The 15,104-nt window shown below is 41.5% G+C and overlaps 1 pseudogene; it reads right to left on the reverse strand.

Moving 5' to 3' along the window:
- Nucleotides 1–3,265: 3,265 nt before the first annotated feature.
- LOC128062087 (mitochondrial carrier homolog 1-like) lies at nt 3,266–4,203 on the reverse strand (annotated as a pseudogene).
- Nucleotides 4,204–15,104: the final 10,901 nt, after the last annotated feature.

Raw genomic sequence — 15,104 nt, forward strand, 5'->3', positions numbered from 1 at the left:
TCTGCCTAACACTTGGGTATTCACAACTGCATGGGTAACCATATCCTGCATGAAACAGACAAGCATTTGACGAGGGGGCCATGTTCTGAGCAGTCACATGATTTCCATTCAGAAGGTGCCGCCAGTGTTGAGAAAAATAAAGTGAGCTTCCAGCAAAGACCTGGACAGGCTGGTGGCCTTGTGAAAGGGGATCACAGTCTATTTACAAAGCAAGAGAGCAAAGGTCCCAGCTGGCCAGCAGGATCAGAGCCGGGGCTGATCCCAGAGATGTGAATGCGGAAGGTGACACCTGACCTCACAACCCTTTGCTCATCCAACTTGGGCCTCCACAAGCCATTCTCTGGTCCCCTGCACAAGACAGACTTAGGAAATGTGCAAAGTAGGGGATTCTGCCCCATTTCCCTAGCCATACCCCAACTTCCCGGGTCTAACAGTCATCAATCCACTGGTCACAGCTTCAACCCCACCCAACCCTGCTTCCAGAGAAGCATAGGGGGAATATAGAAACTGGAGTCCGGCCAGTCTTGAGCACTTCCAGGTGCTGCTCCGTTGGTCTGACAGGTGCCTGGAAATGATCAGGCCTCACCACAGTGGCCAGGCTCAGACAGCGTGGTGTTTTGGGTGATTTGTGAACTGAACTGAACTCTGTTTGTTGTCATTGTTACTCAGTCACTCAGTTGTGTCTAACTCTTTGCAACCCTATGAACAGCAGCACGCCAGGATTCCCTGTCCTCCACTATCTTCTGGAGTTTGCTCAAATTCATGTCCATTGAGTTGGTGATGCCATCTAACCATCTCTTCCTCTGTCGTCCCCTTCTCCTCCTGCCATCAATCCTTCCCAGCATCCAGGTCTTTTCCAGTGAGTTGGCTCTTCAGCTGAGGTGGCCAAAGTATTGGAGCTTCAGCTTCAGCATCAGTCTTTTCAATGAACATTCAGGATTGATTTCCTTTAGGATTGACTGGCTTGATCTCCTTGCAGTCCAAGGGACTCTCAGGAGTCTTCTCCAACACCATTGTTCAAAAGCATCAATTCTTTGGCATTCAGCCTTCTTTATGGTCCAACTCTCACACCCATATGTGACTACTGGAAAAAACCATAGCTTTGACTATACAGACCTTTGTTGGCAAAGCTATGTCTCTACTTTTTAATATGCTTTCTAAGTTTGTCATAGTTTTTCTTCCAAGGAGCAAGCGTCTTTTAATTTCATGACTGCAGTTACCATCAGAAGTGATTTTAGAGCCCAAGAAAATAAAGTCTATCACTGATTCTATTTTTTCCCCATCTATTTGCCATGAAGTGATGGAACTGGATGCTATGATCTTAGTTTTTTGAATATTGAGTTTTAAGCCAGCTTTTTCACTTTCCTTTCACCTTCATCAACACACTGTTTAGTTCCTTTTCCCGCTCTGCTCTAAGGGTGGTGTCATCTGCATATCTGAGGTTGTTGATGTTTCTCCTGGCAGTGTTGATTCCAGCTTGTAATTCATCCAATCCAGCATTTCACATGATGTGCATTCTGCAAGTAAGTTATAAGCAGGGCGGCAATTACAACCTTGACGTACTCTGTTCACAATTCTGAACCAGTCCACTGTTCCATGTCCGATTCTAACTGTTGCTTCTTGACCTGCAGACACGTTTCTCAGAATGTAGGCAAGGTGGTCTGGTATTCCTATCTCTTTAAGAATTGTCCACAGTTTGTTGTGATCCACACAGTCAAAGGCTTTAGCATAGTCAATGAAGCAGAAGTTTTTCTGGAGTTCTCTTGCTTTTTCTATGATCCAATGGATGTTGGCAATTTGATCTCTGGTTCCTCTGCCTCTTCTAAATCCAGCTTGAACATTTGGAAGTTCACGGTTCACGTACTTTTGAAGACTAGCTTGAAAGATTTTGAGCATTACTCGCTGGTATGTTTAATGAGTGCAACTCTGTGGTAGTTTGAACATTCTTTGGCACTGTCTTTCTTTGGGATTGGAAAGAAAACTGACCTTTTCCAATCCTGTTGCCACTGCTGAGTTTTCTAAATTTGCTGACATATTGAATGCAGCACTTTAATAGCATCATCATTTAGGATTTGAAATAGCTCAGCTGGAATTCCATCACCTCTACTAACTTTGTTCTTCGTGACGCTTCCTAAGGCCCACTTGACTTTACACTCACACTGCAGGACATCTGTCTTTAGGTGAGTGATCACACCATTGTGGTTATCTGTGTCATTAATACCTTTTCTGTATAGTTCTTCTGTGTATTCTTGTCACCTCTTCTTAATATCTTCTGCTTCTGTTAGGTCTGTACCATTTCTGTCCTTTATTATGCCCATCTTTGCATGAAATGTACCCTTGGTATATCTCATTTTCTTGAAGAGAGCGCTAGTCTTTCCCATTCTAGTGTTTTTCTCTATCAGTTTGAATTGTTCGCTTTAAGAAGGCCTTCTTATTTCTCCTTGCTATTCTTTGGAACTCTGCATTCAGATGGATATATCTTTCCTTTTCTCCTTTGCTTTTTGGTTCTCTTCTTTTCTCAGCTATTTGTAAGGCCTCCTCAGAAAACCATTTTGTCTTTTTGCATTTCTTTTTCTTGGGAATGGTTTTATCACCACCTCCTGTACAATGTTACCAACTTCCATGCATAGTTCTTCAGGCACTCTGTGTATCAGATCTAATCCCTTGAATCTATTTGTCACCCCCACTGTATAATCATAAGGGATTTGATTTAGGTCATACCTGAAAGGCCTAGTGGTTTTCCCTACTCTTTTCAATATAAGTGTGAATTTTGCAATAAGGATTTCATGATCTGAACTACAATCAGCTCTTGGTCTTGCTTTTGTGGTTATAGAACTTCTCTGTCTTCGGCTGCAAATATAACCAATCTGATTTTGGTATTGACCATCTTGTGATGTTCATGTACAAAGACGTTTCTTGTGTTGTTGGAACTGGTGATAGCAACAGTGCTTGCTATCACCAGTGCATTGTCTTGGGAAAATTCTGTTAGGGTTTGGCTGCTTCATTTTGTATTCCAAGGCCAAAGGTGCTTGTTACTCCAGGTATCTCTTCACTTCCTGCTTTTGTATTCCAGTCTCCTATGATGAAAAGGACATCTGTTTTTGGTGTTAGTTCTAGAAGGTCTTGTAGGTAAGTCTTCATATAAGCGTTCAACTTCACTTTCTCCATCATTAGTGGTTGGGGCATAGACTTAGACTACTCTGATATTGAATGGTTTGCCTTGGAAATGAACAGAGATCCTTCTGTTGTTTTCACATGATTCATTTTACTTCAGGACAAAGCACGATCCTGATGCCACCCAGCAGAAAAACACACTGGAGCCTCAGACGTGCTGGCCTTGCACACTCAGGTCCTTCTAGCAGTGGGTCCAGGATTGGAACACTGGGGAGTGAGCAGGGAACCTGGCATGCAACCCTCAGTTATTCACAGCCGTGAGATTGCTGAGCAGCAGGAAGGGGTAGGTCAACATGCTAACTGAGACCCCCATCACAAATTTAGGGTGGCTCCGGATGGCCAGGGCCTGGCTGAACTGGGAACCTGGATTGTGGTCTCATTGCCCAGCCCTCCTGGGGTGTCCCTCATGCAGTCACCCGCCAGGTAGGCATTGATGAAGTGACCAGCAGGTCCATAGGAAAACTGCATCTCCCAGGAGTTGAGGGGTTAAGCCCAGAGAGAATCCCAGCAGCCGCTCTTCTGTGAAAATCTTCCCCGTGGGGCTCAACTCTGGGCTGTCCTTGGCCCTCCGTCCACAGAACCAACTGTGCAGCTCATGGAGATGATAGGCAGAGGGGCAGGCCAGCATGCGGGACCCGACCTTCATTGGCGTCTCTAGGGGTCTCCTTCACCACTTCTGTTCAGAGATGTCCTTATGTCATCTGTGCTGGAAGCCATCTCCATCAGCCAGAGGAGAGATGGAGATACCATCCAGGTCATTGTGGGGAGGGTGGCAGACATCAGCCAGGGGCTCAGGCCTGGGAACAGCCTAGCTTCCCATCTGCTTGCACAGGGTCCACAGTGTAGATGAGGAAGTTTTGTGGGCAGAGGACCTTCCTCCCCGGCATGCTGGTCCCAGTGGTGGGACCACTCATGACCTATCTGGATAAGAGACTTCACGTAGAGCAGCGGGTTCCTGATCACTGCTTTACCCAGCACTGGGAAAAGAGCCTCAGTGGCCCGGGTGTTTTCCCTGGAGCCCAGCCTCATGGATGCACCGCGGGTCTGGGGTATGTGCTGGGGTGCCAGTGGCAAATGGGGAGCCTGGGCCTGCATCCACGCTGATACTCTGCCTCAGCTCTTTCTTGGGCTCCCTGCCTCCCTTAACTATCTGGTAACTGAGCACAGAAGAATTGATGCTTTTGAACTGTGGTGATGGAGCAGACTCTGGAGAGTCCCTTGGACTGTAAGGAGATCCAACCAGTCAATCCTAAATGAAATCAACCCTGAATAGTCACTGGAAGGACTGATGCTGATGCTGAAGCGCCGATTCTTTGGCCATCTGATGTGAAGAGCTGACTCATTAGAAAAGACCCTGATGCTGTGGACGATTGAAGACAGGAGGAGAAGGGAGCAACAGAGGATGAGATGGCTGAATGGCATTACTGACTCAGTGGACTTGAGTTCAAGCAAACTCCAGAAGATGGTGAAGGACAGGGAAGCCTGGCCTGCTGCAGTTCATGGGGGTCACAAAGAGTCAGGCATGACTTAGTGACTAAACAAAAACAACAGTTTTAAAAATCTACTAAATGTCCACTGACAGAGGAATAGATACAGAAGATGTGGTACGTATACACAATGGAATATTACTCAGCCATAACAAGAATGAAATAATGCTAGGCAGAGAAAGACACGTACTACATGATATCATGTATACATGGATTCTTTAAAAATGGTACAAATGAACTACTTACAAAATAGAAATATAGAAAACAAATTTATCATTGCCAAGGTGGACAGTAGGGGAGGGATACATTGGAAGATTTGGATTAACATATACATACTACTATACATAAAATAGATAAGAACCTGCCGTGTAGCACAGGGGACTGTACTCAGTACCCGTTAAGGGCCTATATTGGGAAAGAATATAAAAGAGTGGATACGTGTATATGTATGACGGAATCACTTTGGTGTATAGCAGAAACGAATACAACATTGTAAATCAACTATTTGTTGTCTGTTATTCAGTTGCTCAGTCATGTCTGACTCTTAGTGACCCCACGGACTACAGCACGCCTGGCTTCCCTGTCCCACCAACTCCCAGAGCTTACTCAAACTCATGTCCATTGAGTTGGTGATGCCATCCAATCATCTCACTTTCTGTCGTCCCCTTCTCCTCCAGCCTTCAATCTTTCCTAGCATCAATGTCTTTTCCAAAGAGTCGGCTCCTCGCATCAAGTGGCCAAAGTACTGGAGCTTCAGCTTCAGCTTCAGCATCGGTCCCTCCAACGAGTATTCGGGACTGATTTCCTTTAGGATCGACAGGTATTGATCTCCTTGCAGTCCTAGGGACTCTCAACAGTCTTCGTCTCCAACACTGCAGTTCAAAAGCATGAATTCTTTTGGGCTCAGCCTTCGTTGTGGTCCAACTCTCACATCCATACATGACTACTGGAAAAACCATAGCTTTGACTATATGGACCGTTGTCGGCAAAGTATTGTCTCTGCTTTTTAACACACTGTTTAGGCTTGTCATAGCTTTTCTTCCAAGAAGCAAGTGTCTTTTAATTTCATGGCTGCAGTCACCATCTATAGTGATTTTGTAGCCCAAGAAAGTAAAGTCTGTCACTGTTTCAATTTTTTCCCCATTTATTTGCCATGAAGTGATGGGACTGGATGCCATGATCTTAGTTTTCTGAATGTTGAGTTTTAAGCCAGCTTTTTCACTCTCCTCTTTCACCTTCATCAAGGGGCTGTTTGGTTCTTCTTTGCTTTGTGCCATAAGACTGGTGTCATCTGTATATCTGAGGTTATAAGTCCTCTTGGAGGAGGTCCCTGTTAGCTCCACTGTAGAGCCACTGAGCTGATGATCCACAAACTGGAGAACAATGATAAGAAAGAGGTTCTTGCCCTGTTGGAAAAGTTCTAGGGCCCACAACAGATTTCCCAACCTGGGAATTCGGCAAAGAGACTGAGAACCCCCAGGGAATTTGACTTTGAAGGCTGGTGGGATTTGATTTCAGAACTTCCACAGGACTGGGGAAACAGACTCTTGGAGGGCACAGCAAAACCTTGTGTGCACCAGGACACAGAAGAAAGGAGCAGTGACCCCACCGGAGACTGAGCCAGACTTGCCTGTGAGTGTTTGGGAGTCTCCAGCAAAGGTGTGGGCGACAGTGGCCTGCCACGGGGTCAGGGGCACTGATTACGACAGTCCTGGGAGCTGCAGTGTGCTTGCATAAGTCCTTTTGAAGGAAGTCGCCATTACTGCCATTGCCCCTACTATAGTTTGGCCTTAGGCCAAACTACAGGGAGGGAACACAGGCCCACCCATGAGCAGAAAATTGGATTAAAGATTTACTGAGCCCACCAGAGCAAGACCCAGTTGTCCCCACAGCCAGTCCCTCCCATCAGGAAGCTCCCATAAACCTCTTATCCTCATCCATCAGAGGACAGACAGAATGAAATCAACTATACTCCAGTAAAAATTAATTATTAAAAAAAATCTCCTTAGGCAAACAGCATGACTAGAAGGAAAAGTTTTCCACATACAAATGAAAATTTCTCATGAGTTAGTCTTTGAACAATTAAGAGTTTTGGTATTATTTAAACTTCTCTCAAACATTATTAGATTTTGGAGAAGGAATGAAAATACTGTGTGTACTCTAGAATTATGTATTTATATATAGCCAAGTTTTGCTTATAGTTGTGAGTTTTGAGCAAATCTGGGTTAAATTGTGAGTACATGGAGAATTCTTTTTCTGTTTGACTTTGATATATTTAGACCATCATACTGCGCTAGTTTTTTCCTCAATGAACTGAGCATCTAGGTCTTACTCTTATCAGATGTTCTGCATATTAACCTTCCCATGCTTTGGGAATAACAGCTTCTCTTCTTTCTCTGGCTTTTAATTTCTTAAATGGAAATCATTTTTAGGCCATGCTATATGTATAATATTAACAGGTGTCCCCAGACTCTGGTCTCTTAGCCTGGTGAAGTATTTTCTGGAATTTAAGAAGACTTAGATTGAATCACACCTCCCCTATAAAATTGTTAGAGATCTCTAAAGTCTAATGTTCCAATTTTTTCCCACCGTGTCTTGAGTATAATACGTATTATTATGTATATGCATTATATACATAAATTGTACATCTATTACCATGCTTTGTCTCTTTTAGAAAACAGTGAACTCCTTAAAAACAGCAACTGTATTGTTCTTATAACTATATGCTAGCCCAGCAGGTATTAGGTACTCAGTAATGTTGGCTGAATAACGACAGTTTTTTTCCCAGTAGATGTTGTACTGCTCATGGAACTACTTCAGCAAATATTATCACTCTATTATATCTGAGTATCTTATTAGCTATAAAAGTAAATCAAAAGAATAGAGTCCTCATCCAACATGTATCAAGATTCTGAGTACAGAGGAATTCTATTTTCCTAGATCTAGCTGCAATTTAGCTATGTACTAGATAATTATGATCTAAATTCTCCATCTGAAGCTTAAAAGCTTTTTTATTTTTTTAATGACCTGAATACACGGCCTCTTTTCAACAGTGTGATCCAATCGTCACTGTTAAGGGAATATTCAAGAAGCAACTGAATCTGTTGGCTCATTTTTTTTCTTTTTCTCAAAAGCAACAGTGATAAAACTGTCATCACTAATGACAAAAACAAAATTGTTATTATTGGCAGATACTCCCAAACATCCAGATAGAGGAAGAACAATGCCCTTGGGGACCTAGGAGGCATGTTTCATGGCCTGACAGCTTGACATCATGGTCTTTGGGTACTTCTTTAATGTCTTGTACTCCGTTTCCTCCTCTGTGAAAAGGGATCCAAATACCAGCCTCACAGTTTTATATTAACAGTAAAAGCTGACCTTTTTGGATGATGCTCTGTTGCATGAATTTCTGGAGCAATCATCAGAGTTCCAGGATTTAAATAGATCCACCATTGTGATCTGAAAAAAAATCAAAATCCTCTCTGAAACCTTTCTTCTTAGCAAGGTGAGATATTCCATTCTGTGGGCAAAAGTACAAAGTCAGCTCTTTGCTTCTGGTGTGCAGTCCAGGGCACTTGAATGACTCTTCTCTCAACTTCATAGAAATCCTTCCTTTCCCATTGTTGCTTGCCAAATCTTGATGATGAAGCCGCAACACAGCACCAAAGCCTAGCTGAAACCACAAAACAATCAGCAGGAATTGTATAAAGAATATGATAACCATTAAACCCTAGCTTCACTAAACATAATCAAATTCAAAGTCCTTCAAATTTAATTCTAGGAACCTATTCCCTTCAATAGATAGTACTATTCTGGCCACCTGTAAAAATGACATAACAGTATGTTCGTTTATTTGTTTTTGAGAAAGAATTTGGAAGTAGTTCATTCTGTGATTTTGGTATTATCAGGAATGCCTTTAGTCAAATATGAGAGTTGGACTATAAAGAAGACTGAGTGCCGAAGAATTAATGTTTTTGAATTGCGGTCCTGGAGAAGACCCTTGAGGGTCCCGTGGACTGTAAGGAGATCAAGCCAGTCAACGTCCTTAAGGAAATCAAACCTGAATATTCATTGGAAGGACTGATGCTGAAGCTGAAGCTCCAATACTTTGGCCATCTGATGTGAAAAGCCGACTCATTTGAAAAGACCCTGATGCTGGGAAAGATTGAAAGCAGGAGGAGACTGGGATGACAGAGGATGAGATGGTTGGATGGCATCACTGACTCGATGAACATGAGTTTGAGCAAACTCAGGGAGATGGTGAAGGACAGGGAAGCCTGGTGTGCTGCAATCCATGGGGTTGCAAAGAGTTGGATACCGACTGAATGACCGAATGGCAACAACAATAACTTACAAAATGTATAGGAGCCTAAACTGCTTTATAATATCAGGTCAAAACCGAGTTATGCAAGAATAAACCAAGTCGAGCACTAACGTCATGAGGAGCTCAAGGCCCTTTACATATCTTGGTGTTTCTTACACAATATTTAAAACTTATAGGTTTAAAGATAGAGTGTTAGGTTTTACCTTTCTAGTACTGCGTTGGTCAAAATGTTTTTTCGTTTTTTTCTGAAGATGGCTCTAGTAGTGCTTAGTTGTCTTTAACTTCATTGAAAACAATTTGGTTAAATTGCATTGTGATCGCTCTCATATTAGCATGCATAAAAAAAAAACATAAAAATTAGTGAATTTTTGTGTACCCATTTTAAGATTGAAGATGGAAGAAAAAAGCAACATTTTGGCATAAAAGCATAAAAGCTTTATTATTTCAAGAAAGCTAAAAATATAACTGAAACACAAAAAAAGATTTGTGTAGTGAATGGAGAAGTTGCTGTGACTGGTCAAACATGTCAAAAGTGGTTTTTGAAGTTTCATGCTAGAGATTTCTCTCTAGATAACACTTCATGGTCAGGTAAGCCAGTTGAAGTTGACAGCAATCAAATCATTAATTGAGAACAATCAATATTATACCATGCGGGAGACGGCTGACATACTCATAGTATCCAAATCAAGAGCTGAAAATCATTTGCACAAACTTGGTTATATTATTAATAATTGTTTTGATATTTGGTTTCCACACAAGTGAAAAAAAGCCTTCTTGACTGTATTTCTGCATGCGATTCTCTACTTAAAGGTAATGAAAATGTTCTGCTTTTAAAATATATTGTGCTGGGTGATGAAAAGTGGACAATGCACATAATGTTGTGAAATAGTGTATTTCCTGCCATATCTGTAAATAAGGATGTCATAGCCATCAGCTATCCTTAGCCTTCCAAAGGTAAATTTCGGGGCCTGGAGTGCCCCCAGGAAGAACAATGCCTGCTATGCGGCAGCCAGCGAACCACCTCAAGCTGCCACTCCTCCCTACACCAAACGAGAAACTAAAGATGTAAAAAATCAGATCCCAAGATACTGACCCAGATAACTGAGATACACATAAAAGAAATGATTTCAGTAAGCCCAGACTCGTACATCTTCCCATATATAAAAAACCCACTAAATTTCTTAACTTGAAATATCTGGTTTTCCTTAATTAATAATAATCTTTTGATGTTCAGACTACCTGCCTCTTGTTACAAACTTCTATATAACCTGATTCACCCTACCCCTGCGTCCTCGGAACAATTCTCTCAGGGTCACTTGAAATGCTGTCTGTTGGGGTTAAAGTCCTAAAATTGCCACCAAATAAAACATAACTCACAACATTTAGGTTTTGACTATTTTTTACCTTGGCAATGTGGAATATGGATTCCCTGGTGGTCCAGTGATCCAACTACTGAGCCCATGCACTGCAGTCACTGAAGCCTTCACACCTAGAACCTGTACTCTGCAACAAGAGAAACTAGCCACCATGAAGAGAAGCTCACACACCACAGCGAAGAGTTTCCACCACTTGCCACAACTAGAGAAAGTTTTTGTGTAGCAACAAAGACCCAGCACAGCCAGAACTAATAAAATAAATTTTTAAAATAATGTGGAACAGAAGAGATTGTGAGTTAAGCAAAATGAAACACCACCAACCACACCAAAGGCCAGTATTCATCTAAAGAAGGTGATATTGTGTATATGGTGGGATTGAAAGGGAGTCCTCTATTATGAACTCCTTCTGGAAGACCAAAGGATTAATTCCAACAAGTACTACCCTCAGACCAACTGAAGGCACTTCATGAAAAGTGTCCAGAAGTAGTCAACAGAAAACACATAATCTTCTATCAGGATAATTCAAGGCCACGTATTTCTTTGATGACCAGGCAAAAACTGTTACAGCTTGGCTACGAATTCATCCCTGTATTCAATGAGCCTTTAAATTTCCATTTATTTTGGTTTTTACAAAATTCTCTAATGGAAAAAACTTCAATTCCCTGGAATACTGTAAAAGGTACCTGGTATTAATAGTCACTCAGTTGTGTCTGATTCTTTGTGACCTCGTGGACCATAGCCAGCCAGGCTCTTCTGTCCATGGGATTTTCTCAGCAGCAATAGTGGAGTGGGTTGCCATTCCTTTCTCCAGGGATCTTCCTAACCCAGGGATTGAATGTGGGTCTCTCACATTGCAGACAGATTCTTTACTGTTTAAGCCACAGAGCCCTGGCTTGCTATTAATAGTTCTTTGCCCAATAAGAGAGAAAGTTTGGGGAAAATGGAATTATGAAGTTGAGTGAAAAGTGACAAAAGGTAGTGGAACCAAACAGTGAATATATTGTTCAATAAAGTTCTTGGTGAAAATGAAAAATGTGTCTTTTATTTTTACTTAAAAAACCAAAGGAACTTTTTGACCAGCCCGATACATTCTGAATTGGCTTTGGAGTCACACTGGGCAACTTTTGTGACCTCATTGGCACTTATTTGTCTGATAATAGGATGTTAATATCCCCTATGACACAGTTAAGTTGAAGACTGAATAACATTGTTATGTAAAGCACTTAGCACAGAGCCTGCCACAAGGCAGTGAGCAGTAGGTGCTGGTTATTATTTCTGTGATAATTGTAAAATCCATGTCGAGGAAGTCCTTTTAGATAAATGTAAACTGGATTTAAACAATGGTTTTTTGGGTTCACGTCAGTGTATCTATCATTGGTTCTGGTCTATCAGAGAACTACACATTTTGCAACTGAAAATAGTTAATCTTATTTCTCCTCAGAAAAGGAACAGACATAGCCCTCTTACTTGGTGTTATTGTCAACTGATCATCAATACTGTTTTTGTCGTGTCACCTCCAGCACCTAGAAGAAGAATGTCACACTGGGAGTCCTCAGGCCTGGAGTCCCAGGCACCATTTCTGTCTGTGGGATGATTTCTGCTCCTGGTAGACTCTGCTGTCCCCTGGTGGCCTCTGCTGTCTTCCATTGGTTCCATGTTCCAGGTCAGAAAACCAAGTTATTCTTATAGAGTCATACATATAGTAGGCAGAGCCTGTATATTGCTTTTTCGTTCTTGATTGTTCTTGTAATGGAATCAGCCATTTCTCTATGTGGTTCAGAGCAGGGGCCCTAACTCAGTACTCTCTCCCACACATTACCACCTTATTAACACCAGCCCTCCCCACTAGGAGCAGAATTGTGCTGTCTCCTTAAAGAGTTACATGCTGACCAGTTCCAATTTTGCTGTCAGAGCCTGACTTTAAACATCTAAGATCCTGAAGCTTTCTCCCCAAACCCTGGTGTCCTTCCTGATTTCCTGTCTTTGACAACGTGCTTGGGTGTTACTCCGAAGTTGTCTGTGTCCTTGTCACAGCCTATAACCACGCAAACGTATAAACACAAATTTATTTTTTGATAACTCACCTTTAAGTTCAATTTTGAATTGTCTATTCCAAAGGGTTGGTGATACCATAATCTTTGCCAATTTCTGGTATCCCACCTTCCCCCACCACCAGGGTTGGATCTAAATTTGAGAATGTCTAGTGTGGTGGCAAGTGTTTCGGTTGGGACCTCTGGTTCCCAATGCCATCTGTCTACATGGGCATACAGTGAGAAACTCAGCATCCTAACCCAGTCATTGGTTCTCCCAGCCTCTCCTGGGCTCAGAGTTCCTTTCTGCAAGCTCCCATCTAAGAAAGAAGGCATCTCCTCTTCCAGGAGGAGAAAAGGGCATCAGAGGATGAGATGGCTGGATGGCATAATCGATGGAATGGACATCAACTTGGGCAAACTCCGGGAGATGATGAGGGGGAGGCCAGGTGTGCTGCAGTCCATGGGGTTGTGAAGAGCTGGACAGGACTGGGAGATTGAACAACAGCAACTTCCAGGGCACACTGACAAATACAGGGATATTGTTTTGCTCACTCTCCAAGTTAAGGACCACTTATACCGGTCCATTTCTACCTTTCCTCTTTCTCCCCACTTTCTACCATCCACAACCTCCTCTTTCTCCAGCACAAGAGAGGAGTTCGTTTGTTTCAGTTTTTTCTGTGAGTGGAAAGCCAAGCTCGTACAGAACATGTTTTATCCACATCTCTTGCTCCGCCAGTTTTTTTAGTTCCTGTAAGCCAAGCTTTTTGAAGTATGGAAGCCAGGACGGACTCCTTTTATTCCTTCCTCTGTTTTCTTTTCTTTCTCTGCATCTTTCCCTTAAAGCAATAAATAAGCACAGGATGCCTAGCTGCTTGTTTCGGGTGGAGTCATGCACAAAAACACTGAAAGAAGATAATACTGGTTAGGGGAGGCAATCTGTTAATATTATCCTACCACACTAGGAACAGACAGAAACAGTAATAGGGCTCTTAGGAATAATATCCCTCCCTCTCTCCGAATGAAACTGTGTCCTTAGCCTTAAGAAATAGTGCATAGTCAACTGAGTCCTTTGGCTGTCCACCTGAAACTATCGCAACATTGCTAACCGGCTATACTCCAATATAAAAAGAGAGTTATAAAAATTATATATACAATATAATATGATATAATTAATAATAATCAATCAATATTAATATAATTATATTATATATTATATAAGAAAGTTATAAAATATAAAATATATTAATATTAATACAATGATATATTAATATGAAAATATACTATATTAATATTATTAATATATTAATGATATATTACTATATATAATATATACCAGGGCTTCCCTGGTAGTTCTGAGGTTAAAGTGTCTGTCCACAATACAGGAGACCTGGGTTCGGTCCCTGGGTTGGGAAGTTCCCCTGGAGAAGGAAATGGCAACCCACTCCAGTATTCTTGCCTAGAGAATCCCATGGACAGAGGAGTCTGGTGGGCTACAGTCCACGGGGTCGCAAAGAATTGGACACGACTGAGCGACTTTTCACTTCATATATATATATATATATATATATATATATATATAGAGAGAGAGAGAGAGAGAGAGAGAGAGAGAGAGAGAGAGAGGGAGAGAAATAATTCATAGTCTTGGCTCTGTTCCTTCCTACACATTGGGCAAGACTTCAGAACTCAGAGTCCTGTCTTAAGGAGACTGACAATGAGACAGGTTGTCTGCTAGGGTAAAGATTTATCAGTTCTGGAAAGATTTTCAAAGGTAGATTCTGTTAATAGAGTTGGTTCTAGGAATATGGCAGTTTATAAAAAGTTGTGACTTTACTGTGAAAAATCTAGACAGAGTGAGAGTAACATTTGGATTCGTCTTTTACACCCAGAAACCTGTATAACAGAAAGAATCACGTTGCATTTTCTAACAATGCAGAGGCATCCTCAAAGCAATTTGCATCTTTCATTTTGAAGTATTATTCAAAATTGGTATTAGTAAGATATTAGCAATTGCTCTAATATAGTATTTAGTAATATCAACATCAATATTAGTAATTATAATAAAGTGAAAGTGAAGTTGCTCAGTCGTGTCTGACTCTTTGCGACCCCATGGACTGTAGCCTATCAGGCTCCTCCGTCCATGGGATTTTCCAGGCAAGAGTGCTGGAGTGGATTGCCATTTCCTTCTCCAGCGGATCTTCCCAACCCAGGAATTGAACCCGGGTCTCCCGGATTGCAGACAGCTGCTTTACTGTGGGAGCCATCAGGGAAGCCCAATTATAATAAAGTATTAGCTATTTATGGTTAATCATTGCTTACACTTGAGTACTTACTATGTGTCTGAAACTAAAACACCTTAAATAACTTATTTACTTCTCATAAAAACATTAGAAAATACGTATTATCTTAACTTATATATAAGGAAACTAAGACACAGAGAAGCTAAGTAACTTCAAAAATCACAAACTGCTATTAGAGATTCAACCCCCAAAGTCTGATAGCCAAGTAGAAGTGCTTAACTTTGCCACCTAGTTAATGGTAATGATAATCAACCATAATAACAGAAGATTATAGTGCATAAAAGACTACTTTTGGAATAAACTAAAAGCTGATTTTAAGCTCGTAGATCAGAATAAAAATTTTTACTTAATCATTTGATATTTTTGAGAAAAAGTCTAAGCTACCAATTTGTAGTTCTGAAATGAGACTGGTT

Source organism: Budorcas taxicolor, chromosome 17 (genome assembly GCF_023091745.1).
Source record: "Budorcas taxicolor isolate Tak-1 chromosome 17, Takin1.1, whole genome shotgun sequence".
Taxonomy (NCBI): domain Eukaryota; kingdom Metazoa; phylum Chordata; class Mammalia; order Artiodactyla; family Bovidae; genus Budorcas; species Budorcas taxicolor.